This window comes from Medicago truncatula, chromosome 4 (assembly GCF_003473485.1).
Source record: "Medicago truncatula cultivar Jemalong A17 chromosome 4, MtrunA17r5.0-ANR, whole genome shotgun sequence".
Lineage (NCBI taxonomy): Eukaryota > Viridiplantae > Streptophyta > Magnoliopsida > Fabales > Fabaceae > Medicago > Medicago truncatula.
In genome coordinates this window covers 4,638,847-4,644,846 of record NC_053045.1, presented here as the reverse complement: position 1 = coordinate 4,644,846, position 6,000 = coordinate 4,638,847, and positions in this window count along the sequence as shown.

Sequence of the window (6,000 nt, the reverse complement as noted above, 5' to 3'; positions counted from 1 at the left end):
AATGACGGTCCAACCCACACTTATATAAGATCATAGTATGTATCGCTACCACGTCGTTTTACTTTGTTAGGTGAGTGATAGAGGCATTCTTTGAAATTAAGACATAGAGGACCTTAATAGGACAAATTAAATGAAATTCTTGATAATTATATTGTGATCTATCTTGCATGTCACATAAGGTTGTTTGTAATGGAAATTGGTGTTGTAATGAAATTGAAGTAATTAATTTAACCTCCTTAATTAGGTAAGATTTTGTTTTAATCACTGCTATCTCTATCGTATAAACCAGACGTAAGATTTTGGGTTAACTTTTTCATTATTTCAATTATACCATTGAACAAGTTTTCATATAATAACGTTGTTTTGTTTGCGCCATTAAAATAGATAAATATTTATATTAGAGTCAGGATCCGTTGACACCTAAATTCGTTGACACCAAATATTAACCGTTGATCTCTTTTGATCTAAGGGCTTGTATTTGTTCATTTAAAATTGCATGTAAACTACTATCAGAGGATTGATTATCCTTCTGTTCCGCCGCCGCCGCAAGACCACTCGTCGCCGTCCACACACTCTACTTCGACATGGCCACGGATTCATCCACCACCCTCCCAATCCCCGATGTAATGCGAGTTTCAATCCGTCTCGATATCGTCATCACACATTTTGCAGACAACAGTGAAATTTTGTTCGTCTTATTTAAGTGTAGACATTTTTGTCCTTTTTATTGCAGCTTAATAATCTTGTTTTGTATGTTTTTTTATAAAAGAATTAAAAAAAAACGAAATTGAGAAGAGATTTGACCATTATAAAATATTTTGGCTGTCGATTAGGTTAAGGAATTAGGCTTTAAATTAGGTCAAAAGGACCCATCTTGCCTTTGTTCTCAATCTCATGGAACTATGATGTCTAGTTCCAATCATTGATTTGTTGTTGTAGATCGTAACCAACAACTAGTTTTGTTTGGTTAATGGCACAGAAATGCAAATGCAGATATTCATGGCAAGAAAGGCACATAAGCGCTAACCTCTATTTTCAGAAGATATAGAGATCCACAATCGTGTGAGGGTGGTTCACATGGTATTTTAAATAAACAAATACAAGCCCTTAGATCAAAAGAGATCAACGGTTAACATTTGGTGTCAATGAATTCGTTGACATTTGGTGTCAAAGGATCCAGACTCTTTATATTATACTTACTATATTATTGATGTTATTGAAAAAGATAAACATGATTTGTTAAGTTTGTTATAATTTAAAATGCACAAACATCTTTTTAGGGGAAAAAGTTCTGATAATGAGAAGTTCGGTCGAAAAATACGTAAGTTTAATAAAAAATTGTTCTCACCATGAATCAAACTTAAATTCTTCTAAATAATTCATCCTATAACTATTAAATTTATGTATTTATTTAACAGGATCATAATGTACAGCGGTAATATTTGTGACCTGAATTCTTCTAATTAATTAATTATTGTAAAAAATCAGTATCTTAGTTTTTTTTTTTTTTTTGAGGGACAGTATCTTAGGTTAATTATATATATTTTCTCCCCACTAAATACTCTAAGCTTTAACGTAGAAAGTTAACCAATTGTCACCAGTTTTCGTTACGAAACCTAATTCATCATTACGGGCCTGAAACAGAGTCTATTAGCTGCAGCTCAAAGCAATCAGTAGAAGTTCATGATGGCTAATGCTTTTTTTTAGATAGACGAAATGGCAAAGCCATTATAAACTCACACACAAGTTGATGTATCGGGATTCGAACTCCGGTCATGGCATCCGGCCTAACAATTTCGGCATTTTGTCAGTTGAACTAGGACTTCTGGATGATAGCTAATGCTTTTTAATAATAATAATTAGTATTAGGTAACTGATTAATGAATTGATATGGTATAAATATTTATTATATTAATTAGTTAATTTAGTTGTTTAACTCATGGTGAAACTAGGAAGCCTTCACTGCCAAAAAAAAAAAAGTTTCACTATCAAAAAAAGAAACTAGGAAGCCTTATATTTACCAAGTTTTTCAAGTGTCTTTAAAATATTCGCAAGGATTTGCATATTTATAGGTGTAGAATATGTGTAGTATTCGACAAATAGTTATATGATGTAATTTGAGTTAAGGACCCTTTTATCATTAAGATTTTTGCGCCCTATTATTGGAAATAGGGCTCTTGTGTTTTCTAAAGCTTAATACATAAATTATTCCTCCATTCTTTTTGAAAATATTTACTATTTTTAATTTTTAAAATTTCTGTTAGTTTATTTTGTTTGTTAAATAAGAGAAGAGTGAAAGTCGTAGTGAACTTTGTTGAGGAGGAGGAGATTGTTAGCTTAGGATGAGGATCTGGTGAGGGAGTGTAATGAACTGTTAATACCTATTGTCTTACATGTTGGTACTATAGATAGGTGGGTATGCCAATTACATCTGTCAAAATCATTTAGCGTAAGCAACGATTACCACTTGTCGCATTCTTAGCATTCAAGCGGTTCCTCTTAAGGTTAATCTATTTGATTAGCTTCTGCTTCTCAATCGTATTTCAACTAAAGATAATTTGTTTATGCGGAGGATGCGTTATGATAACGATAAGGTTTGCATGGGAGGTTGTGGATTGAATGAAGATGTGGACCACTTATTTGTCAGGTGTGATTTTTTTTTTTGGCAATATTCGTCATTGATTTCAAATTGGTTAGCCTTTGCTACAACGAATTCAGACACCATTTCGGCTCATTACGATAAGTTATGCTGCTTGGCAGGTTTTTCCAAGCAGACTCGTTTAACTTTCAAGATCATCTGGCTTTGTTCTGTATGGGGTTACTTTGAAGGAATGAAATGGGTCTATTTTTCAACACGATGAGGATAATTTGTAATCCTTATGCGAAAAAATTAAGTGCCAGGATTATTGATGGTTGAAAGAGAAATATGTTACTTTCGGTATTGAGTATCATTACGAATGGTTGGATAACCTTTAGTGTTTAACATGTGTTTCCTAGTTGTTTTCTTTGTTTGGTTGGTGTATTATTATGTGATGTAACTTTGTAAACTTGTTCAAAGTTTTTTTCTGACACTTCTTGTGCAGAATAGACTTGTTTGATTTTAGTAATATATTCTATCTAAGTTTTTTCAAAAAAATGTTAAAAAAAATTATTTTATTATAACCTGGAATTCATCATCACCGACAAAAAAATTTTTCTTCAAATAATCTAGTGGCTAAAAATTCACATTTTAAAGGTGAATAATCAGGGGCGGATCCATGTTGGGGCAATGTGGAGCTATAGCTCCACATGCTATTTCCTTTTCTTTTTTTTTTCTTTTCTTTATTTTAGATAAAACGCAGTAGTAGAATACTAAACTTTTACAGTGTGTTTCATGCTTGAGTCCCGCAAAGTCATTTGCAGCTTTTGATGTGAACAAGTTATTGAAGATGACAGAGTTTTATCCAAATAATTTTATAGATGTGCCGAAAGTGGCGATACGCACTCAACTTAAGAATTATGTTACAGATGTTCGATCTGACCCAAAATTTGCCAAGTTGAAAGGGCTTTCAGATCTTTGTGCATGACTTGTGGAAACAAATAAGTGCAACACATTTGCTATGATTTTATAAACTTTTGAAGTTGACTTTGCTCTTGCCGGTAGCAATTGCAAGTGTTGAACGTGTTTTTTCAGATATGAAAGTTGTGAAGAGTAACCTATGTAACAAAATGGGTGATCAGTGGCTAAATGATCGTCTTGTAACTTATATATAGAAAAAAGATGTTCTTTAAACAATTAGCAATGATGTCATTTTAGCTCATTTTCATCAATGGATAGAAGACGATGATGTCATTTTAACTCATTTTCAACAAATGGATATAAGACGATTTTCATTGTAATGTATTGTATCAAACAATATTATTTCTTATTTTTAATATAGTTTGCATTATTGTTTCTTTGAAATTATAGCTCCACATGTACCTAAAGTCTGGATCTGCCCCTGTGAATAACTAAGATGTTCGGCATTCGAACTTCAACCCTTAGATATTACAATAGATTGTTCTTACCAATTGAGCTATTTTTATTAGAACGACAAATATCTTATTTTTATCTCCATCTCAATGACGCATTCTTCAAAAATATATTTTATCTTTATTAACAAGTAAACTAACACAAATTTTAGAAAATGAAAATAAAAATATTTTCACGAAGTAACTGGGCTCAATAATCATTATTTTTATTTCAGTTAACCGCTTATCAATGAAAAGTGTGTGAAACAATAAATCGTTAATATATGTGAAATATCCATTAAACATGACATGATCTCAATGTTTCGATTATAATGTAAATGGTTAATTAAGTTGTTCATAAGTATACCTATCTTTCACCTTAAAAAAGTATATCTATGTAACAATCTATCTTTGTCCAAAATATATGAATAGAAGAAGAAAAAATTAAATTCGAGTCAAAATATGTACCAAAGTTTGCTACGACCAAGGAGGTAGAAGCTGCTTGCAATGAGAAGGTTTTTGCTTAGCAAACAAATTATAAACTATGGTTGAGAAATGGCTTTCAGAATTATAGGTCATCTATCAAGTAGCAACATATGGAGGGTACATCATGTTTGGTTTGAAAGCTAAGATTAAACCGATGTTGGGTAAGTTAACAACTCTGTCATCTTCATATATGTATCTTCTTTGTTCCATCTTATTTATTTAAGTCTACGTGTCTTTCTAGGTCTCATTCTTTGGGTAGGTAACGGAATAACACATTAAAAACTTGTTCGAATCGTAAATTGTTTAAGATGAAACTACATAAAGCTATAATATTTAATCATTTAGAGATTTAGTGGTGTAGGTCAACTTGAAATTAGCCACATTATGCATTTTGTTGATGTTGATTGATGGCGGGAAGGTGCTACCTTTTATTCTTTTGGTGCAGGTACCTTTTTGATGAAGATACTATTTAATTTAAGAAAGAAAAGAAAGTGAAAACAAAAAATTATGAACAAAGGAGTGTATTATGCTGCGTCTCCTTTCAGAGTATCAGTATTCATATTTTCTTCCTTTTTACCAAGAGTGCAAACAATCTCAAAAGATCAAACACGTATTCATGTTCTTTTCAGTATGCTTGTACTCCACCTTGTTTTTCCAAATATGGCTAAAACACTCACCAATAATGCAAGCAATGAAAAGTACGGTCCGTATTTTCTGCAAATCAAATTATTTTGCCAACATTCAATCTTATCTCATGGTCACATAGATTCGTCAATTTAGTTAAAAAATCAAACGAAAAGGGAAGGCTGAACAAGAAGGAACCAAAAAAAAAAAAAAGAGGAGAAAATGTAGAATGTAAGCAAGAAGAAAGAAAGATGAGAGTCTGAGATGCCTTTATCTCATCGAGGCTCGTTTTATATGAAGCATGACTCCGACACGGACAACTGACAGTCGGACATGATACAGACACGAACATGTTGACACTGTTGTATTTAAAAATATAGGATAGCAACACCGATATATACACACGCATACATCTAAATTGAGCAATTTGATACACTACAAAAAAGTTCATAAACAAAATATGATAAACTTTCACTTAATTCATCTATCTACAGTGCTATACTTGAAAGTTAAAAATATCATTATTGAATTTAATTTCTTCAATCCTTTGGTTATATTTTAAGCTACATAGAAGTGTTTAATGTGCGTAAAAGTGTCGCACAAATGTCATATTTACAGACACTGTCGTATTTTGGACACTTGCACACTTTTTAATGCCAGAGATGTTCATACTTCATAACTTATTTCCCTTCTCCATCAAACTCAGCCACCATCTATATTCATCTGGTCACCGTCAATGCACCGGCCACCTCCCCCATCTCAAGAAAAGACAAGGAAGGTAACAGAGTGTTCACTCGTTGACCACGTTCAACAACTGATGTGAAATAAACAGGTAGATGTGTCATGTTTTAATTGGAAAACAATACCAAGAGGATCTATGGTACTAATGCATCGGATATC